The 25,442-nt window shown below is 31.3% G+C and overlaps 1 protein-coding gene across 4 annotated transcripts in view; it reads right to left on the minus strand.

Moving 5' to 3' along the window:
* IL1RAPL1 (interleukin 1 receptor accessory protein like 1) overlaps nucleotides 1–25,442 on the minus strand; it is a 1,478,533-nt gene that overhangs the window by 328,162 nt on the left and 1,124,929 nt on the right. The window lies entirely within an intron of this gene.

Consider the following 25,442-nt stretch of genomic DNA (forward strand, 5'->3'; position numbering starts at 1 on the left):
TCTTTATAAGATTTCCCATAGTGTTTTGTTTATAGATAAATTACAATCAATATAACCACAACAAATATTAATAATATAAACATAATATGTAATATAGAATCTTGCTATATATTTAATATTAATTTGGTGAATATATGTGTATGATGATATTTTGATCCTCTAACTTTTCAGCAGAGACCTCATATTAGACTATAATATTTCATAATTATGCCACTAAGTCCTCTTATTATTTATTTCCTAAAACTTCCTTTTATGAATTGATTAGCAAAATAATTTTGTTGTGCTCATACCCAGCCACAAAATCCCAGTAATGACACATCCAAAGTGATTTCCATTAGTTATAAAGTAAATCTTTTAATATTGTTTTTCATCATGAGTATTATTTATTTATTTTTGTTTTCATTAAGTATAAATTTGGCAGATCTCTGCTCTTAGGTTCATTCAGTTTATCTAGATACTATCTCTAAAAAGGAATGAACTATCTAGAACTTTAAGCCAATCATAAGTTTTCAGAAAAACAGTGAATCTTCCCTTTTGTTTTACTTAAATAACTGGATTATAAGACAAATTACCAATTCTCTTCCATTAAGCTTTGCTTTTCTTATCTGGTTAAAATGTGTCCTTTATAATCTTCCATATCATGTCTCACCCCTTATCAAGTACAGAAATGATCAGTTATGAGTGAATGAACTAAATTTTTCTGCTTTGAAGACCTTCTTCTTTCTTTGCCAATTTGGCATGTCAATTCAGGTAAAGTCTGGAATGCTGATCAATACAGGAGTATCAGGATTTGGCCAGATTTTCTCATTTCCAAAAGGATCAAGAATGAAAATTGATCCATCAACTATTTTCCATCAGTTTTAACACGAGAATGGCTTAGAAAAAATAAATTATCATAATTCATTGGAAAATATGAACCCGTATCAAGGTGATTTAATCTGTATTTATAGGAATAACCTTTAAAACTGAATAGAATCAAATATTCACCCATAATTACTTGAAATTTATTTTGAGTTCGTTTTCTTTTCTATTTAGTAATGATCAAGATAGGGAGACAAAGAGAAAGCTCATAGAAATGGTGACTCACAATTTTTATTAATGGAATCGGGGCGGCTTATAACCCACAAATACATCCTACTGTTTCCTTACAGATCCTAATTGACCATTTTTATCTTCTCTACTAAATGTTATTTTGCTGAATCACTGAACATTAGCAGACTGGTTCTCTCATTCTCTGAAAATTGCATTTTATAGGATGTTAGAGTTAGAAGAAAGTTTCTTTGTAAGTAGATTGTCAAGTTGAACCACCTCATGTTTCAGTTGAAAGAAGCAATGTTCTGAGAAAAGACTCAGGATCATGGTAATGATGAATCCTAGACCCTCAATTTATGCTAATGGATTTCAAAATGAACTAAAATTAAACATATATATATATATATATATGTATGTATATATATGCATGTGTATATATATACATATATACACACATATATATATGTATGTATGTGTATATATATGCCAGGCTTTAAAAATAATTTATTCATTTAATCATGTAAATCTATAAAATAATTGTGATGCCAAATAACTAAATTAAATGGATTGTATAATATTAAGCAGATCATGAACAAAACTATAATACCTTATTGCACAGATAAATTGAAGAAAAAAATATTGGACAACAATTTAAAGTTAAATTAAATTTGTTAAAATATGTAGTATATCTATCTATCTATATATATAAACATTGTGATAAATAAATACCCATATAGTATAGATATAAAAATAAATATCTTATAAATTTCTAAATTTATATATAAACCACTGGCCAAATTGGCTTATATGTCTATTGAGATTTGTACCTACCTATTTATCTATATCTGCATTTCAGTTATAAAACATCCTTTTTGATTCCTATGCATATACTTCAGAAAGTCAATAGGCAATAAACAGTTATTAAGATATACAATGTCCCAGGTATCATGCTGGGGATACAAATAAGAAAAAGACCAGATAATCCCTGACCTTAATAAGTAGAGAATTTCATGGAAGGAGACAATAAAGAAAAGAAAGCTGAAAGGGAAGGAGCACTACAGGAATATGGTATTCATGAGTTGGAAACAAGCAGAGCAGCTGATGGGAAATAAAATTAGCAGGAAAATTCTGAGCCATCTATAAAGAGATGTTCATGGAAGTGAGTGTTTAACAACCATTTTTGGGATGAAATAATATCTGTTTCTGGGATGTCACACTTAATAATTATGGACAGAACAGTAATAGTAAAGTTGGAGTATTTGGTTTTAAACCCTAGTTTTTCTAATTGCTAATTTACAATTTCAGGAAAATTAGATCCTAATAAATGCTTTAGTTCCTTCATAAAAACATGGTTTGGCTGATGGTTTCTATTCACTTTCTGTTCTAAATGCTCAGATCTTGATGATATAAGCCTTTTTCATAGAAGAGTTGTCATGGACTTATCAACTAACATGATTTTCTTTTCTAGATTATTTATCTGCTTGAAAATACATATAAATGAAAATTCCCAGAAAAGTCAGTAGCTTACTTATTGGATTAAACAAAACAGTAATTAGTAAAGCTAAGATTCAAATGCTCAGCTACACACATTACAAATTTTGCTATCACAACAGATGAACATGCATCAAAATTTTCACAAATTCAATTCTTGACACAAAAAACAAAATTGAATTGAAAAAATGTTAAGACAATGGGAAGGACACAATGCTATTTTTAGTTCATTTACTCAGATCCAATATATAATTGAAAGAAATATTAAGAAAATTATTTCCAAATAAACAAAATGAAATTATTTGCATCAGACTATGACCAGATCAACTTACATTTTATCAGCAAGAAAGTTGCAGGCCTTTGGGCTATTTCATATATGTTTGTAGATACTATGAACTACTGTATAAAGATATATATGTATATATATATATATGTATATGTATATATAACATATTTATATACTGCACATAGATGTGATTTTAAATATATTATTTAATTACTAGATATAACTATGAATATATGTACTGTGAGGGGGGAGGTAGAACTTATGCATACACACACACACACACACATACACACACACACATATATATATATATACACAATCTCTTGCTCTCTCTTCCCCTTCTCTATATATACATATAAGTCTGTGTGTATGTGGGTATGTGTATGTGTATGTATATATACACACACATACTTATTCCCAAATATATATATATAGATATGTGTGATATATTTATCTATTCATCTATTACTATGTTCATATTAATCACCACATAACTACATAGAAAATTCTTGCTTTCAAAGACTATTTTAGTTAGGGGGAGACAACAGATACAAGAAAGTGCATATACAGGGCAGATGGAAAAATGCAGAATTCCCCAGATCAGAAGTTCCCCCAGAAGAGAGTCATCTGGCAAGGTCTAGAGGTCCTTAAGTGATATATTATGAGTAGGTCGAATGAGGAGTGTGATTGTGGGGACAGGCTTCTGGGAGGAAGAAGCAGGGCAGATACTAAAGCACAAGGATCTTTCATCTCACCTGAAATAATAGAGAGTGATTCTATCTCATTCAAGTTATCCAAGTCATGGAGCCTTTGTGAATTCTGGGTAACTCTAGCTCAAAGAAGGAGGTAAAGAGAAAAGGCAAGAGAAAAAGAAATACCAGAGGTGGTGATTCTTTCTACTTTCTAGTCATCTTAGATGGATTCTTTGACTCTCAGGAGAAGGAAATAGTCTTTGATGAATTAGGGCAAGGAGAAGGGATAAAAGGAGAAAGGATGCATTTAAGCTTATCATTGATATAGAATTCCTCCAAGCACAAAATTTACCAACTGAAACATCTCCAAACAGGTTTTAGATATAAATTTATAAATATAAATTAAGATATAAATGACAAAAGAAGTGATTTAAGAACCATTTCATTCATGTAATGGTGCTGAAACATTCAATCTCATAATTTACCTTTTAAACCTAAAAATAGAAGTTTCTTATGTCTTTTAGGGAGCTGGATAACTTGGACTTGAATTGTGTCTCCTTTATGCTTTCTTTGCCATATTGTATATGAATGTTAGTTTGTATTAATATTGTCTATACTTTGTGACATTTATAGCAACTAGAAGCAAACTCTTTCTGTAAAAGAATGTATAAAAACTTACTAAAGGATAATTAATCAATTATATATGTGTATATGTACACAAATTTATATGTATAAATATTTTATCTGTCATCCACACCCCAGAAATATCAAAGTTTTCTTCTTTTGTAATATGTGATTTTCATAAATCAAGGATATCACTGATGCTATTAACAAAAAGAGAAGGCCATTATTTTAAAATTTCCAAAGTGTAGAGAAATATACCATGAGATGCAATTGTGTCATAGCACCAGAACTAATGCTTCCTTTACTCAGTATAATATTCCCTAACTTCTACTCATATAGTTAGACAATGCTTGTGAATATAATAAAACTTAAAGTCATTCTTGTAAGCCACTTTATACATATATCATGATCATTTTTATAAACTAGTTCATTAACTCCACAGATCTCATATTAATTAGTTATTCATCAATAGCACCTTTTTACTAATGACATTTTGAAAAATTGACGTGGAATGATATTTCGCCATTGCTCTTCCCACTAATGCTATGAAAAGTCCCATAAACTAAGGAAGATTAGTGTGCTGTTTAAATAGTGGATTACTTACTGTCATGTTTCTATGCTATTCAAGATGACATTTTGGAATAGGATGGTAGCATGATACAGTAGAAAGAAAGATAAATTTGAGTTCAGAGAACCAGAGTGGTTTTGAAGCTTGACTTGACTACTAAATAAAGAGATTTGGGGGCAAAATATATATTTAACCCTCGAGATTTCAGTTAAAAAATAAATGAGTTGATAAGATGATACTTCAGGTCCTTAAAAGTTCAGAATCAGTGATCATAATTCTATTATCCTAAGAAAGAACCATAAGAAGGAACAAGTGATTTCAGATAGTATAATCAAATAAACAGCTATTAATTGAACCTGATATATAGAGTTATTGTAGATCAGTTTTTCAGGAAGCAGATATGCCTAGTTATAGACTTATATTATATAGCATATTTGCAGATTAGATCATAGAGGTCAAAGCACAGACATCACCTACCACCCTGATTATAGGACCCAAATACCAAAATGATCAATATAGTCTACCCTGGAATGATTAGCAACACAAAAATCCTTCCTGGCTAGAAATCCTTTTCTTCCTTTGACTCCCTTTTCTACAATGAAGAAAATTACCTAGTATCTCAAAATGAAAAAATACTTAAAAAAAAAGATTGTAAAAAAAGAAGATTGTATGGCAAAATAACTAATGATTGGCTTATGAAGATCTAGGTTCCAATAGTAAGTAATGAAAGTTATATTTATGTAGATGTAGGACATTTCCACCTTGAGATTACCCTATACTGATTAAGTAAGAGTTATTTTATGTATCTCAAAATAAAGTTCCAATGTTGTCAATGTTTGTTTTAAAACATTAATGGTTAATGCAACTCCAAGAAGAACTGTTAATTTAAAGACCTTGGCCCTCTTGCCAACTGTTTTCATACATATCATTCCACTACATTTTCTTACCCATTGTGTTTATATATAATCTATTTTTTATATTAGACTTTATTTTTAAATTTTTTTATTCACCATACATAAAGGAAAACAAATTTACTGTCATTTCAATTGTTATCATTAAAATTAATAAGTTATGTCAGATATTAAAAATATCATTAAATTACTTAGAAAACTAATTTTGTTAAAACTAAACTTGTTCTTGCTTGAATGTCAAAGAAACCCCATATTCACTTTGCCAATGTGAAAAAAGGAAATATTCAACATGCATTAAGATGTCCCTGATATAGAATTAATCATAGATATATATGCATATATAAACATATTAGATTAGAAGATTTTTTTTTTCCTGAGGCAATTGGGGTTGTGATTTGCCCAGGGTCACACAGCTGGATATTAGATTTCTATCAATATAGTTTCCTAATCATAAATTCAGTTTTAACTACCTAATTTAAAGGATCTATAAAGGGAAACAGGGAAAAAACTCAGGAAAGTATTAAAAATACACTACAGAATTACATATTAAAGAAAAAAAAAAGAAAAAATGGATTTGAAATCAGTGAACAATGATTTCACAGGATTTGAAGTTGTGATCTACATTATTAGAGAGAGTAGCTGCATCAAATCAATTACAAATCCATCAAACCCATGCTTAGATGACATTAAAACAATAGAAAGAAGTATTATTAAAAAATTATTGCATAGCACTATTAATTTATTGTTTGATAGAATTAAATAATTTAACACATATAGCATAAGGAGAAAAGGTGTGCTAAAATAGAACCACTATATAAACAAGGGGGAAAATTATCTACATTTTCTCAGAAAATTGCTGAATATTGATTTAATATGTATAATTAAGTAGATGAGGATGCCAACTATTGTTTTGATCTCTGCTATTATGGAAAAAAAAAAGTCACCAGTTAGATTCTAGAAAAGATTCTCAACTTTAGGAAAAGTGCTCTGGATAGCAAATACCTGTTTCTGTGTCTCATTTTCCCCTTTCTGGTTTTGATTAGCTCACATCATTGAAACAAGAAATCCTACAGTTCTAAAATTGCAAGAGATTTTAGAAGTGATATAATCTAGATAATACTTGAACCATGAATCTTAATGTAACATCCTAACAAGTATACATCTAACCTACACTTGACTACCTCAAGTCTTCCAAATAAGGAAGATCAATACTTGTGTTTGTTGTTGTTGTTTATTTGTTTTAAATACATTCTTTGCACTGATAAGAAATTCTAAATGATTGAAAAAACAAGGAAAATCAGAGGACATGCATAATCTCCTTTGGATTCACTGTTAAAAAAGAAAATGTTTCTCTGTGTCATGACCACATAGCAGATGCATTACTTATGGAAATTAGTTTCATAGCTTTAGAATCACACTTTATATTTAGCAGAAATTCAATTTCTCTGGCTTGCTTTTCAGACTAAAGTAACTGATATTTCTGATATGAAGATTGTTTGATTATATATACTATTCTGCTTTGGAAAAAAAAAAAGAATGTGTAAGAAATTTATGGGAAAGGGGGACAGAAGACATTTAGTTGAAGTAAGAAGTAAAAAGGTACTGAAGGGAAAAAAATAGCATACTACCAGGAAATCTTCCATTAAAGACATCTTAGAAATTACTATGTGGTGTCCTAAGAGTTTACAAATCATTAGCAAGATAGACTGAAAGATCATAATGCAGTTTCAAGAAAATATTCTAACTGTTGATTGTTGGGAAAATGGAGCAGTAACAGCAGTCTTACTTGACATGTTTGGGAATGAGGACTCATCTCTTTTATCATAAGTATCAGGTAGCAAAACAACAAAGGAGTAATCTGGGACAAGATCTGAAAAGTGAATCCATATGTACTTCATGGAGCATGGACTCTATGTTTTGCTAGAAGAGAAAGTTTTGCAGAATCTTGGCCTTTTAAGTTGGTCCTTTTCTATATCATGGTTGTGGTACTATACACAGATGAATGATAGCATGTATGAAACTGGAAGTGATATGTTTTTGCAGTGAACATTTTAACTTGAAGCCTCATTATTTAGAATTATGAAACTCTTTTCCTTATTTCTGCGAAAGCCCACAGTTTTGCTCTTTCATTTATTGCTTATGTGGGAAAACTGAGAGATGAAATCTCAATGATGTAGCAAGAACCAGTGAATTGCTAGATTCTGAATCAGAGAAATTAGATTTGAATTTCAACTCTGTCTCTTACCAGTATGATATTGGGCAAGTGATTTACCATTTCTGGGACTCACTTACCTATGCAATGAGGGGAATTGGATTAGATGTCATTGAAAATCCTCTGGGTGGATTTTGACCAAATCCTTTAGTAAATCCCACTAAACTGAAATTGTATTTATATCAAGAATAAGGACTCAAAAGACAGTGAAAAGAGTAACAAATTTAACCAAATGGAAGCAAGGGGGAGAAAGCTGAAATAGGGAAAATATTAAAATGAAGTTTTAAAACAGAGGCAAAGGAATAGTTCATATGTATATTTCATTTATAGTTTCAAATAATTCATTTGGAACTCAAGATCCAAAGTCTCTCTTTTATCATTTGTCAAATATATTGGATGAGGCATCCAAATTTTGGGGATTAAAAACACAAGAGTCAATGATGGTTAGTTGTTTCTGACTTGGTAATATTCTCACAAGCTGCTATAGACAGGAAATAGGATGAGCCTCACTGTGAGAGGCAGAAAAAGGTAAGGACTGTAACTGTTATTGGACCTAATTTCATATCATACAGTCTTGATTTCTGTATCCTTTGAAAGTTTCAGTAATAGTAAAATTAGCACTATTGTCTCTAGGAATAGCTATTCTAAGTTATATTCAGATCTTGAAGGCCTTTAGGGCTAAATCATAGCAATGATTCCATTTCCAAACAGGTCCTCTTAACTGGATCTACTTTTTAAAAATACCAACATCCTATGGGTAGATTTCTATGCTCTTGTTGAACTAACTATAAGAAATATTTTAATAGTGAACCAAATGAGTGATATCTTTTTTTCCCTAGAAAGATGAGAATAAACACTTAATTTATATATAAGAATATATTCTATGATTTTACATTAGAGTACACAATTTCAACCCTCCTCTCTACTGAATTCACAAGTTCAATAAATATTTACTCAAGACATATTAAGTGCAATGACCCCTCTATTTTAAACTTCACTTCTAATACCCAATTTTACATATTTATAATGTAACTCTAGGTGAATAATAGGATAGCGATGCTCCTGACAGTAATAGTGAATGTGAACAGAAGGGAAGATTTATTTTGGGGGAAAGATAATAAGTTCACAGTTTAGTACACAAATAGGTCATTTACATTCTCTGGGCTATAATGTACTTATTTGCACAGTAAGGTGGAGGGGGTATAGACTTGATCAATTCTAGGCTCCCTTCCAGTCATTTTATTATATTATATCAATATCTGAACTCATCATTATGTCTTTCTTTCAGAAGTAGCTAAATCTCCTAACTTTCTGATTGTTATTAATCGGGCCATTATTCTCAAAGTCACTCAAGTCCATCATTTATTTTAATGCTTTATTCAACTTATCTAATATCATACTTCTATGTCTAATCAATTGTGATATTCTCTAGGCTATATATCCATAGTGTCTCATGCTTCTTTTCATTCCATTAAAATATTTTATTGATGGGTTTTGTTGTTATTTTACATTCATTTATAAATATATCTCTCCATCTCTCCTAACCAGATACATTATTTGTTATGATCTTTAAGAGTAAAAAATAATTGTAATTTAGCAAAATAGACAAACATAATTACTTTGTCTTGCAGAATGAACAAATATTTTACATCTACACTTGCCCAACTCTGCCGTGAAGGGAAGGAGGAAAAATTCATCTGTAGGTCCATTTGGTTATTATAATTAAAAAGTTTAAATGTTTTATTGCCTTTCTTATTGATATTATTGTTGTTGAATTGTTTCAGTCTCTGTGACCCCATTTGAGGTTTTCTTGGCAGAGCTATTAAAATATTTTGCCATTTCCTTCTCCAGATTATTTTTAAAGTTGAGGAAATTGAGGCAAAAAGCATTAAGTGATTTGCCCAGAGTTTCACAAATAGTAAGTGTTGAGGTCAGATTTGAATTCATGTTCTTCTTACTCCAAGACCTGGTGTTCTATCTACTACTACATGTTTTATCTATTACACCACCTTGACATTTTTGAACCTTTTTTTTTTTTTATCATATTCTTTTATTTCACTCTACATTAGTTCTTAACTTATTCTCCAGATTTCTCCAATTCTTTCTTAAAGTATAATATGTCAATGGGTAAGTAGATAAGATTTTATTTTACCATTCTCCATTGGACAGCTACATTTTGTTTCTAAAATAAAATTAATTGCTAAGATCATTTTAACACAAATGGAGTCTTTATGTCTTAACCTCTTCAGTTTAGATGCCTGGAAATGAGATATCTGGTTAAAAAAGAATAAACATTTTAGTCATTTTAAATAAATTTTCAAATTGTCAGAATGGTTAGAATAATTCATAGCTACATTAAAAATGTTCTAGTATTGATTATTTCATCCTTTTTGATCTTTGTCATTTTATTGAGCATAAAATGTATCTTCAGGGTCCTAATAATATATTATTCCTTGTTATTTGGGAGGAGCCTTTAATATGCTAATCAATATTTATTAAGGCTAATTAATAAAAATTTCATCATCTATTGATCAACTATTCATTTGGTATCTGTTGTTGGTTTTTGTCATCAGTTATACATACAGAGACATATATGCATATAGATATGTATTGAATATTGGATATTTGCCATAGATATTTATTGAAAGATTTACTCCAATCAACAATTTACTTTCTTTTATAAAATTTAATTTTATCCTTGCAGAAGTTTTAAAAAAATTAACAAAAATTTCCTTTTATTTTTTGAGATCTCTCTTATTTCATTATGAATTAACTTTTTCCAAAGAAGTGAAAGTAGCATTGATGAGGGCGTAGCCCTCTTTAAGATTCCTTTTCCTATCTCCAACTTCCTTTGGGACTGACCTTTGATTTACAAGATCTGGTCAAAACCATCCTTTTGTATTCCAAGGGGAGAGATCCTTATCTGAGCTAACTTGGGCTTGTACCCAGTCCCCCCCCTCCCCAATCTGAGCTGGCTTGGGTTTTCTCAACCCTCACTATCTGCTCAGGTTTCCCCAAAACAGTTTCTTCCTTATCTGAAAAGCACACCAAGAATTTGGCACTGCCCTAGGCTCCTTCAAGCAAATAAAAGAGCCAAGCTGGAATCATCTCTTGGCAGAGAGTTAAAACATGCAAGCACTATGCTTTGCATCACAGACTCTCTGTCCCGCTTTTACTAACCAGACTTTTAACCTTACTTCCAAACCCTACAATAAACCTCTTTTTATCAATCTAGGTTTTCAGGCCTGTAAATTCATTTACAGGGGACTCTCGCCGCCATTAGATCTCATTTAACTTTGTATCTTTGCACCGAATCCAAAGGGGTTGCAGGGGAGCTCCATTTGACTCCCTGTACCCCAAACTTGCCACTAGATTTCAATTAATCTAATTTTATTTAGGTATCCCTTAGCTAGACCTTATCAGCATGTCTTATTAATCTTTTATTTTCTAAGACAGTAGAATAATTTGCACATTATGAAACATCAATAAATATTTGTGGAATAAAATTTTGAATATATGGATTTATATAGTCTAAATTATTTTAAAATTAATTTGTTTAATATCTATGTGCAAGAAAGGAAGAGCCATAAAATAAATATTTTAGTGCTAACATTATTGATAATCAGCACAATATCAACAAGGTCATATTAAGAAAAGCATTGTTTTGAGGGAATATTAATAGATGGCTTTCATGCAATATAATCAAGCCTTCATATTTTTGACAATTTTTTGCTGTGTGTATAAAATATGAAAATGTTCAAAACTAGCTTGATTTTTATATTTTGATTATTATATATGCATTGAAACATCAGATAATTTTTCAATCTCTTCATCTAGCTCAATGTCATAAGTTTAGGCAATAAGTATTTTTATTCTATTTTTCTGTGTATGTGTTGTGTTTCATATAGCTTCAGCTTTGTCCCATCTTGAAGTTGAGGCAATTAGCTCAATGTCATGTGGAAATAAGATGAGTTGGAGACTCAGCATTCATGGAACATTTTTCTTTAGAGAATTTTCGAGCCATCCTTCTATTTTGCTTCACCTTTTATACAGATTTTAGTTTCACTTATGATGAGGTCAAAGTGGTTTTGATTGCATTCTGATAAAATGAACTGAAGAAGAAAATGACAAATCACTCCAGTATCTCTGCCAAGAAAAAACCCAAATGGGACTACAAAGATACAAATATGACTAAAAACTGATTGAACAACAAGAAAAGATATTTGTACCTTGGTTTTTAATACTTGGTTGATATTTAGAGGGAGGAAGTGAATGAAAATGATCAATGATGGCACTGAGAGGGAGGGAAATCAATTGATGCCATTGCACCTGGTCTCACAACCCTATTTCCCCTGTTCCCCTCTCCACAGCCAGTTTTTCTGGTTGCCACATCACATGGTGAATGTGGCAAAAGCTGCTGGGATGGACTTTGTTTTTGTTCTTCTTAGTACTCTGTCAGAATATTTCTGTTGACATCTCCTACAGAAGAATCACACCTCTCAACAAATAAATAAAACCATTTAATGCATCCTAATAGTGATGCACATTTTGCTGTTTCTCATTATGGTGGTGAGAAATAAGGTTGTATTCTAATTTCTATTGTCAGTGGTGCTGAAAGCAATATGAATCTCAATAAGCATGTGCTCTATTGAAATTCAGTATTTGTAAGTTTATACTAAAGACTTTGAACTTTTATATTTAATTGTTTTGAGGTATGATAATGACTTAGAATTTCACATGGCAAAGATGACTAAATTAAAATAAAAACAAATACATTCTTGGAACAATTAATCTTTGCTTCCATGAAAAATGTAGAAAAATAGATCCATATAACAGTTATTCAGAATGTTTTCATACTTAGTACAATGCATTCTAATAAGTAAATTAAACTACATTCATGCTTTCTTTCTGACTGTCTCTCATTGACTCTGTCTCTGTCACACACACTCATATACATACACTCACACCATACACAGAACACCACCCACCCATCCACACACATTTCATCCTTTTTTCCCCAAATTGGTGACTTTTTGACACATCTATGACATATTAAAAAAATTATAACAAATGTATTCAAATCCTTTATAGATCATCTCTTCCTCTATTTTCTGGACCTTAATTATAAAATGACTTGGATAAACTAAATGATCTGCAAATTCCTTTACAGATTTAGCATTTTATGATTTTATATATAGAATCTGTAGCCATATATCTAACACTAATATTGATGAGATCTTTAATGACCTGAGGCAAGCAGGCAGAACCTTTTATAGAGATCAGTTTAACTCCATGGTTCCACATTTTAGGGAGGTGATCCAGTCTGAAATCCAAGTCCAGATTAAGTCAAACTCCTGAAACCTGCTCTCTGTAGAAATCCAATCATATCTCTGAGGTTAAATTTTCTCTCTTAAATCTACTTATGGACCATCCTATGGCTGTTGCCTTCCTTTGGGTTAGCACAGCACTTTGCCTCATGTCTTTCTCATAACCTCCCCTCCCCCAATGCCATATACTATCTTCCCTAACTCCACCTTTTGGCTAAGTCTTTTAGGGTGGTAAGTCTGTTTCAGGATTTATCCTGCCCACTAAGGGGCACTCCCTTTCTACTGGGAAATTGTGAGTTCCATTGAGGAAATTTCATATGCTTTCCTAACTCTACTTCATATTTATCATTCCCCATGTCTACTGTATCCCTTCATTTTGTCTGTAACCTCTTTCCTAAATAAATCTACCTTTTGCCAAAGAGAATGCCATTGTGAATTCTTCACATGACCAAACTTTAATTTTTGGCGCCTGCCATCATTTGGTGAGAAACCCCACACCATGGATCACATTATTGTTATGAAGGATGCATTGGAGAGGAAATATCCTTTGGCAATAATATGAAGAAAACATGGAAGAGAGCATCTATGATTCATTCACTAAATACTCCTGAGAATTCTCCTTTTACATAAAGCATTTTGGAGTAGACAAATGCTAGAGACCCAGTTTCAGGTCCCATTGCTAACACTCATTAGCTATCTAAATTTAGTCAATTTATTTAGTCATTCTCGAGCTTTACTTTCATTATCTATAAAATAGGGATAATAATATTTGTCCTGCTCATTTAACAAGATTGTTGGGAAGAAATCGTTCTGAAACTATGAATATCTGTATTATTATTGACTATCATTTACACATTATTATATGACTATTGATATTGAAACAGCATGATCATGGCACAATTAGTTCAAAATTGCAAGTAACCCTGAGAGTAATTGAAAGATATGTGATAAATATCAATAAGTTGAAGCATATGGCCAGCTTTGTGCACACAAAAAAAGTTAAAATATTGTTGAAAGCATTATGGCTAGAAAATAAAGGTTTATATGGCAAGAAGGAAAACTCATATAGCACATCAGTACCCTTAAGATAACAAAGGAACTAGAAAAAGGGAGATTGAGTTTATCCTTTATAAGAATGTACACAGTTATACATGAAATGATGCTAAGTGAAGTGAGTAGAACCAAGAGAATATGGTATACAGCAACAAGAAGATTATGTGATGATTAATTCTGATGGGGTTGTCTGTAACAATGGAAGGAATACACCTAAAGAAGAGCTTACAGATCAGAGGATCATTATTATTGTTATTGTTATCTTTATAACCTCATGTCCCTAAGAGAACTTTAGCATTTCCATCTTTCTGATGTGTTTCTATGGTGCTTTTCTCCTGCTTCTTAAAAGGAGTCTATCACAATACATTAAAAAACATGATTGCTAAGAAACACAAATCTAAGAAGGAAAAACATGCCTATAAGCAATAAGATCTGGCAACCTTTAAATAAAACTTGCTGTACAAATCTAATTATGCTGTGAATGCTGTTATATTACTTTTACTATCAGTGCATAATCCAAAAACTTACTTGGCAACAAACTGAGATTAGTCATTTTGAGCATTTTCTCTGCCGCATTGCTACTAGAACTGGCAGGGACACAATTGCAAATTTATTCTTAGCTGCATTGAAAACCCCTTGTATTCTCAAAAGAAAAAAGAAATAGCATGTTCAAGAAATGCCTATTAGAAGCATTGTCATAAATAATAAAGGTTGGGGTTTTCATGACCTAATTTTTAAAAGACCAATTCCATATTCAGTGTGAATAAGTATATACATCTGTGTTTGGTGATATGTAGAAGTTTCAATTGTTACATTTCAAAGTAGACAAGTTGATTATGTCAAAACAAACAACAAAGCAGTTAAAATAGCTTAAATTGAGTTACTTCTATTCCATTTAGAAATGATGATGTTCAATAAAATGTGTTTGGTTGCAATTTTTCCTGTCCTTTGTTCATAATGAACATGTTAGTTTAAAGAAATTTTCTTTTAGGAAAGAAAGACAGATCAATAGATGTGTGGTATATAACCTGCAGTCAAACCACGTAGGCTTTAATCTTATCAGACTAGAAGGTATGATCACTACGTAAATAAGAAATCTCCATGGGATGTCTCTGTAATTGTGCCACTGGAACTATGGAGATAAATTACTCATGCCCAGAAAAATAGGTCAAACTATGAGGCAGTCTGAAGTTTTCTTTTTCTTTTTTTTTTTAAACTAAATTCTTTAAAAAGTGATATCTTGCCATAATCAATTCAACAAACCTAAATTAAGGGTCTGTTGTGTGCATAGAATTGTGTTACAGATTTAGGAAAAATAAAAGTAAATATAGCATAGTATTTATCCTCAATGATTCTACCTACAATCCAGGAAACTAATAATGGGATAAAATATTTTTAAAAGGATGAAACCAAAGGACTATATGGCATATAAATTGAGCCCTAAGGGATGCAGAGATACTTAGAAGTCTGAGAAGGAAAAGGCATTCCATCCAAAGAATAAGATAAAACTTAAGATAAAAAAATAAGATAAAACTTGCATGGCAACATAGCATAAGATTAAGGAGGACCTTGAATGAAAAATTAAGGTTTTTGAAATTTAATTCATAGTTAGTAGGGAGCCATAGAAGACTTTTGAGCAAAGTTTGAATATAATTAGATCTACCAATGAGGAAGATTAAAATTTGAGAGCAATGAGAATGGTTTGTAGGGCAAAGTAAGCAGAAAGATAAAGAACCATTAGTGTGTAATGATATTAAAGCAAATAGCCAATAAAGAGACATAAAGAGAAATACAGTAGAGTAACAGAAGTGACAACAGAGAAAGGAGATAGACATGATACAGATTACTGAAATAGAATCCATAGGATATAGTAACTAACTGAATGAGAGTATTTAGTATTTAAAGTATTAAAATATTTAATAATTGGAGGAGCATAGAAAATTAATAAAATAATAAATTAAGCCAAGATTCATGTGATTTTCTATTTCTGAGGTGTAAAAGCTAATACTGAAAATTTAACAATGAACTCTTGGAGCTTGTTATGACTAGCTCCAGCACACGCCTGGCTCTTCTCTATGTCTGTTTGTAGCCTTAGAAACTAGCCTGCTTTAGAACATCTAGGGAGATTTGAAAATTTCTAGATTTTTTTTTTAAATGTCATTTTTTCCCCCGGTCATATTCACCTTCCCCTTTTCACTTCCAGAAGATTTTAAAATTTCAACTGTTTTGTAGGTTCAGTCATGTTAAGTATTATAGATAGCGATTACTCCTGATTCACTCTACAGAATATCAATATAAACAACTTGGAAGGATACAAACAACAACAAAAACAACAATTTTGTGTTCTTTTGTGACCTTAGAACTCAACTGTTCTCATTTTAAGATTATTAAACAATCATCACTGTACAAAATCCTATTTATTTATTTGTTCCAACAGACACACCTCATAAATAATAGTAACTCCATAGCTATTTGATTTTTAAAAAATGGTTTTTTAGTGATATTCTAAATATATTAATGATTTTAACTTAAAATTTCCTTTTAAAAACAACCTCACAAAATCATACACTCAGGATATAACCACTAAGGGGCATAACACAGAGAGAAATAAAATAATCACTTATATGAAATGACAATCAAACCTCTTCCTGCCATGACCTTAGATGTACTAAGAATTCTCTGAGGCTTAAGATACTGCAAAGGGCTGAGAACTTTTGCTAGTATGTCATTAGAAAAAGAAAAAGGTGAAGTAGGGCTTGATTTTTATGCTGCATTTAATTAACATGTAGGACTTAAGTTGACAATGAAGAGTGTTTTTTTTTTAAGAAAGATCAAGGATGGTACTTAACCCTTAACACTGGCTTTCATTTTTTTTATATGTTTTAGTCATGCTTTGAACATTACTTGAATGCATCTTTGGGAGCATATGTGTTATTTAATTAGCTATAATCATATTGAACTATTTTAACTGAATGCCTATGATGCATGACATGTCTTTTCAAATAAGTGTACAATTATGGTGGAAATGAATGTAATAGTCACACACAGTAGCCAGAGGCAATTACAATTTATAAGTGCTTGTTTAGTGAAAGGTCACAATGAAGTGCTTTCATTTACTAGTACTGTTTCTGTCACTACACTACTCTCACTATGGAAGCATATTTCTTTTTTAGGTGGGAGGCTGAGTTAACAATTTAACATAAGAGTTAACCTTTCAAATGTATAATTTCAATGAAACTTCAGACATTACATGGAAAAAAATGTAAATATTAAAAATCAGAAGGTAAAGGAGGTTGAATAATTAAACTTGGGACCCTTTTATAGCACTCTCTTTAGTTATCTTTCCTCTATTACAGTTAGTATTTCAAAGTTCTACTGGGGTACCCAATTCTATTTCCATAATTCACAAACCTCCATTAGAACACTCTCCCCTTAATCATTAACAAATAGATGCAATTAGCTTTCAGCAAAATAATTTATAATTATTTCTGTTTTGGTCAGAAATTGTAAGGGTATTCCCCTCTAAGATAGATTTTTATTTTACTAGATAAAAGAGGTATTTTTTTCATTTGTTTTTTATTTTTGCCTTTTTTCTCATCTAGCTTTAATTACTGAATGGGCATTACCTCAGACAAACTGACACCTAGGAAAGACCTTAGTTTAAGAAGGCCTCTTATACTGTCCTCTTATACTTAGGGCCATCTCCAGGCAAGCTAATCTGTAGTTTGGCATTGGACTTAAAAGGCTCTGGAGGAGAAAGGGGACTTTGCACAGCCCCTCCCTCACTTAAATCCAATTCATTTGCAAATCATTGCATCACCTTTCTGGTATCATCAGTCCTCTTTGTTAATGAAGGACAAACAACAACAATTAAAATGATATAATACTGGAGCACAACTTCCACTAAACACACAATATCTATGGAAGGATTGATTATAAACCTAACATTTAAATATAGTGTGGTAGAATTTAACATAGTCTTTGCTATATCTTAGGTATATAATAAATGTTTATTTGTCTGATTCACTTGTAAGAAAAGCATGTAGTCAAAAAAAAAAAAAAAAACAAACCCTTAGAAATTCAGTATTTTAATACTTGGCCATCCTTTCTCTCTTTTCAAATCCTCTAAGCATTCAACTTTCAATTTCCAGGGCTGTTTTTCAAGTCTATAGCCTGCTCTCATCTCTGCTGTCAAAGGTCCAGTTTCTGGCCTTAAATATTTACTTCTCTGCATTTAATCCAGCTGATGTGTGAGTATTTGTTCTTTGCTGTGTGCAACTAGTCAATTGTTCCTTCAAAGCCATATAATTAGTGATAAGGTAAGGAGTAGATAAATATCTTCCTCCCAATAAAAATTATTCCTTCCCAAAGACCTAATTCTCCTTCTACTGCTAACTCAAACAAAAAAATTCAGGATGTGTCCAAGCTTAAGCTATCCGATGGCCTTAAAACTTTAACAGAATGATTCTACCCTGGTAATATAGCAGTTTCAGCAAAAATTCAAAAGACTTTCTATATAATTGCTATGTTTAGTCTTAAAATTTGTGGGATATTTTCTAACATTTTATTTTATTTTGCTTAATGAGGAAGAAAGTATTTTTATATTTTTATGTATACTTTAGTGAGGAAGCAGTGATAGGTTGTTAGTCACTATGCATTTCTACATATAAATTCAATTGAATAAACATTTAATATCTACAAGGTAACAAGCATTTAGGCACCTTGTCAATAATCAAAGCATTCAATCAGTAATCAGACATATATTAAATACCTGCTACGTACCAGGATAGAAATTAACACAAGCTAGGTGCTAGGGATATGAAAAATAAAAGTGTCTTCAAGGAGCCTATATTTTACTTTGTAGAATATTATGATGGAAAGAAGATTCAGTGCCTTCAAGGATTTAGCAATTAGCACTCAGTAAGTATATGCTAACCAGTATGGACACACTAATCTTCCTATTAGTACTCCCAGCCCTGTTATCATGAAGTAAATGCATTCTTGTTCTTAGAAAATACAAGCACATTTCAACTTTCAAGACTTGAGTTAAACAAATGCAAGCAATTATAAATTAGCTTCAGTTTTTGACAAGTTTTCTATATTAGATTATATAAACCAAATCAGTTTGTAGTAGTAGGAAAGTATAGCTATAGTTTAATTTACCCAGTCATTCTTTTCTGCTTATCAAAATTTACCCATCAATATCACTTTTCACATTCCACCTCATCTAGGATATCAATTCTCCTTAACCCCATTTTCTTCATATGGAAAATGATGGTGATAAACTGAATGCTCACCTAAGTCCTTTACAAGCCTCATTTCTTATTTTATGAAAACTAGCTCTACCATTTGGTATCTATGTGATTCTTGGCTGGTGGGTGGGAATTCATTTCACCTTTGCACCTTATATTCCTCATTGTTAAAATTAGAGAATTGGAATACAAACCACTTACAATCTCTTCTAGCTCCATATGTGATTCTGTAAAGCTCTGCCATCATTTATTGATAGCACCAAATAAAATGACACTTCACAGTCAGTGGTTCAGATATATTTGTTATTTGGGCACATAAAATATACTTATACAAGTGAAAAGATAGCTCTGGGAATGGATAGTTATAATCTTGGATGTATAAAATATTCATAAAACACATTTGCTTTTCTCATGACTTTGAAAATTTACTTGTCACTATTCTCTTCCATCAAGGCTGACACTTTTCACAATCCTATGAAGGTGAATATAATACTATTTCCACAGGATTCTTGTTTGATTTTAGAAATTAAGGGTTCTTAATTATTAAAGAAGGTTGTCACAAAGATATATGATATTCTAATTCATTGGACATTTTGTGATACTTTTATAGTTTTTTACTAGCATATTTTTACTTTTAATTATTACTTGTTATATTTTCAGCAAAAAAAAAATGCACAGTTCATTATTCTTGAACATGGACACTGGAATCATGACTTTGAGGATTGGATAATTTTAATCTTCATGTGAGGGTTAAAGTAAACTTGATTGAATGTAACCAATATGACCAAATCATAAAAAGTATTCTTTTAGATTTATTTAATATTTAATGAAGAAGATAAAATGCTTGATAGTCCAGAAAAAGATGATAGTTAAAAATATTCAAATGTTTTAAATGTTGTTAAAAAATCAAGAAAAGTTAGAAAAGTCAGAAAGACTTTTTAGCTAAAAACCAAGCTTTGAGTAGGCTAAATCAAGGTCAAGTGTTATCACTGATTTATATTGGTTATGTGATATTGGACAAGTGCTTTAACACCTCAGAGTCCCCAAGCAAGATTGTAAAAGCATGGAATACAAATCAGTAGTTTGTTTTCTTCATCAAAGAAAGAAATTTCCAATATTGCCCAAAGAGACAACAGATCTGGATTTACTCCTTCTAAAAAAAAAAAAATCTCATCAAACGGATTAGAAACTGACTAAAATGTGTTATTAGCTTAAAAGTGTGAGCTTGGACAAATTTTGAATTCTATTTTTGCCTACATATTCTATATAATTTTTCATTTCAACTCTGTTCCCAAGGAAGGGAAGAGATACAAAGACTTGACTTGATCAGCTACTAAGAAGATTTAGTGAAAATGAATAAAATCTCTTGGAGCACAACTATTCACGTGATAAAGAAATAGAACCATGTACTCAAGCTTTCTAAGTCACTAAAACCCATCTTGAAGTTTCACTTGCCTTTTCTAAACAACTTCATAAAAATGTCCTTATCTTTCCTTTTTAGTAGAATTTATTTTTTACCAAAAATGATGAACTCTTCATTGAATAAGTAATAAAAATCTAATCAAGAAAATTCAGGCTCAATAGATTTCCCTTTGTTTTTATTATTGCATTTTAATGTCATATTGAATTCATTTTTAAATGTATCATTTCTCCCTACCTCACACAACAAAACATCTCTGACATCCGTTATATAAGGTTTAAGGTTAAGCCCACAGTAGCTTAGAAGATTCCAGTTTGGTACATACAGTTTTGTATGATAGGTGAAGAGCCTAGGGTTTCAAAACCAGACAAGGAAACACCTGTAATCTCCACCTCCACCCCCCACCCCCAGGAATAAATACAGGAAACATTGATTGAATTAAAAAGTCAATAGAGAAATATGTAGAAAATCATGGTTTTTGCTATAGTACTTTATATAGTTCAATGTTACCACTATAGATTTATCAATAAAATCATTGTTTCCCAAGGAAATACTAAAGAAGGGAAAGGGACCTGTATGTGCCAAAATATTTGTAACATCCCTTTTTGTAGTGGCTAGAAACTGGAAAATGAATGGATGCCCATCAATTGGAGAATGGTTGGGTAAAGTGTGGTATATGAATGTTATGGAATATTATTGCTCTGTAAGAAATGACCAGCAGAAGGAATACTGAGAGGCTTGGAGAGACTTATATGAATTGATGCTGAGTGAAATGAGCAGAAATAGGGGATCATTATACACTTCAATGATACTGTATGAGGATGTATTCTGATGGAAGTGGATATCTTCAACATAGAGAAGAGCTAATCCAATTCCAATTGATCAATGCTACACCCAGAGAAGGAACACTGGGAAATGAGTGTGAACTGTGAGCATTTTTTGTTGTTGTTGTTGTTGTTTTTTTTTTTTTTTTTCCCCAGATTATTTTTACCTTCCGAATACAATTTTTCCTTTGCTACAGCAACAACAACAAAATTCGGTTCTGCACATATATATTGTACCAAGCATATACTATAAGATGTTTAATATGTATGGGAATGCCTGCCATCTAGGGGAGGGGGTGGAGAGAAGGAGGGGAAAAACTCGGAACAGAAGGGAGTACAAGGGATAATGTTGTAAAAAAAAAATTACCTATGCATATGTACTGTCAAAAAAAAGTTATAATTATAAAATTAATTTAAAAAAATAAAAAAAATCATTGTTTAATATTAGGTATTGATATACTTCATTTCAGGTAGCATTTAAAACCATTATACCCGAAATTTTATCTAAATAACAGAGTTAAATTTTCTTTATTCTTAAAGGTCCTAAAGAAACACAAATGATTCTGGATTCAGTCTATGCCTGAAGTAATTTCAACTTATGTCAACTATGAATACTGTGAAGTTATCTTATTATTCAAATTATATAAAATAATTTTTGGTTCCAACCCAATGGAAAATATGATGACAAATAATGGGACCATTTGGCAGGATTCATTATTGACACTAATCAGGCTCTAGCTGTATTCCATCAAAAGTATAATAGAATCCTGCAGATTCAGATAGATTCCCCATGACACTATTAGAAGATTTCACCAAAATTCAGACCAGTCAAATCCCATTTGTTTATTTATTTAGATTTTTTGGGACTAGACTAGAGAGGAGATTCTTGCCTTAGTTGCTAAGTAGCCTTAATGGCTAAATAGGTGCAAGCTAAATCAAACTGAGACCTGTTGAAGACCTTAGCTTTAAAAGACCCAAGTTTCCCACTGTAGTTGGACCATCTCCAATCATCTTAATGTCTATCTTGCCATTGGATCCAGATAGCTCTGGAGGGGAAAGTGAGGCAGGTGACCTTGCCCAATCTTCCCTCATTTAAATCCAATTCCCTTGCATGGCATGGCATCCCCTCCTTGATGTCAGGGTCTTTCTGAAGAATAAAGGACAAACAATAACAACTGCAATAATATAGAAATAGATTGTTTCTGATCATATAGTGATATTTAAGGAGTTTGGATTCCCCCGCCTCCATTCTTTGTTTCACTATAGGATACCAACATATGGAACCATTCAAGAAATAATTGCTACATTTTTATTTCATTCTCCTCACAAGGCATGAGATTTAAATGAAGACACAATTTCTTTCAGGGGAACTCTATCAAATACCTAAATGCATTTGCAGTATACCAATTTATGTATTAAGTTTAAGATTAATATTGAATCACCAGTCACAATGTATTAAACTTTTAAACAGGTTAAACAGATGATCTAAGAGGTTTCGATTTGATAAGAATTATTTGAAACCATTATTCCTTCATCCAGAAAGCAAGGGGACATTATCTTGTCATCCATTCATCAATAGGTCAGAGATGAATCTGATAGGAAACATGGAAAACTTGACTTCTCTGATTTCAATTTCAGTGACCATCTACTACACAAATGTTATTTCCTCTTGGCATATAACTAAATGTTAACATTTTTAATCTTTGCCTAAGATAGAAAATTATTGAGAATATAAGCATAAAGCTAGAAATAACAGTAAATATCTTTATTAAAACTTTTATTAAATGAAACATTTGAACCGAAAGATAAATAAGAATAACTTTATCAATTTTAACACTGAATAATGTATAGTCACTGTACTTAAAATAAACACACAAGCAAGTAGAGAGTAAAATAATGTGGTACTCACTTTTAAATCCTGGAAATTCATAATTTGCATATTTTTCCTTTTTTCTCACTAGAACTATTTACTGAAATACTCATGGCATATAATACTGCTTCCTTTTGATTATGATGAATTAAAGAATTGCAAGAAGGGCAAGGAGGTATATAGATAGCAGAATATTTACTCATGTTTCAACTAAAGTATTTTAAGAAGCAAACAAATGAACTTCTACTTAAATTCCACTTGCATTGCTTTTCTTCATTATAAAGATGACCATGATTATTACAGTGATGTAATATGTTTATTATTTTTATTCCAAGCATATCAGAAATGGATCTGATGAATAATGCAAACTACGATGATGGATTTATTATTCAAGATAAATCTTCACTAAGACTCCATTCATTTAGAATTCATGTAATAGGATGTAATAATATGTAATAGGATGTAATAGGATGAGTTAAAATGCCTTTTATGCTAGCTAGGGAGAAAGATTTTTGCTAAATAAATTAATAGTGTAAATAAGACATAAGAAAAGATGTTTTCTATAATCTTGATATGAGGAATAGTCTCCCAAACAATTGCAATAATTTCCTAATCACTTTTCCTATCTCTAGTTATTTTCCCCTACAATCTACTATTTACATAAATTCTCCATTAACCTTTCTAATACATGGGTCTCCTGAATTCACTACTCTCAAAAATCTTGATTTCTTGATTTAATATTTCACTGGACACATGATCACATTAATAGAAATACTGCTTCTGATTATAGAGATTGCAATCTAATCAAGTCTTCTCATCTTGGGCTACTGTTTGCTAGGGGTTTTATCCTGGAGCTCCTGACAATATGTGAATACAAGGATCATATCCACTAGTATCCATTAATATCTTTTATTCTTACTACACAACCAACCCATGTCTTTTTCTGTTGTAAAAATTTATTTTATTTGACTTCTTTCATTCCTTTAGTATTGCAGTATAGTCATACATAGGCTAGGTAGGCTGGCACAGCAGATAAAGTGCTGGTCCTGGCATCAGGAAGACTCATTTTTGTGAACTGAGCTCAAGTCTGGCCTCAGACACTTATTGTGTGATCCTGTTAACTTAACCCTTTTTGCCTCAGTTTCCTCATCTGTAAAATGAGCTGGAAAAGGAAGTGGTCACCTTCCATATCTTTGCCAAAAACAAACAAACAAACAAACAAACCCAAAAGGGGTCACAAAGAGTCAGAAAAAACTGAAAAATGACTGAACCAAAAAATTGATATATACATACATATAGAAATACATATGTGTACATGTGTATATTCATACTCATGGATAGAAAGATGTACACATATTGCTCTTTTAGTTACTCATAATTTTAATTATTTGGAGACTGGTGTTCTGTGACATAGCATACCATGAAAAGATCCTGATGTTAAAAGAATAGATTCTTCAATTAGGGAATGGAGAAATCAATTGTGTTATATGAATAGAATAAAATATTATTATAAGGAATCATAAATATGGAGAATCAGGGAATCATAGAGAGATTTATGTGAAGTGATGCTGAGAGAAATAATTAGAACCAGAAAAACAAAAGCAAAATTCTCTCTCTGTTTTTCTGTCTCTTTCTCTCTGATTATCTCTCTGTCTATCTCTATCTCTAGTTCTATCTCTATATGTTTGTGTGTGGGGGGAGAGGGAGAGAGATAGAGATCTTGTTAGATCTATATGTATATGGATCTATGTCTATTCCATATCAATACATAAAATATATACATTTAGATAGATTATAGAGATAGTGAGATATATAGCTATAAAGAGATCAAAGAGGGGATTCAACATTTTGTCTTTCTTCATTTTCTAACAGTTATACTG

The sequence above is a fragment of the Sminthopsis crassicaudata genome, chromosome 3, assembly GCF_048593235.1.
Source record: "Sminthopsis crassicaudata isolate SCR6 chromosome 3, ASM4859323v1, whole genome shotgun sequence".
NCBI lineage: Eukaryota > Metazoa > Chordata > Mammalia > Dasyuromorphia > Dasyuridae > Sminthopsis > Sminthopsis crassicaudata.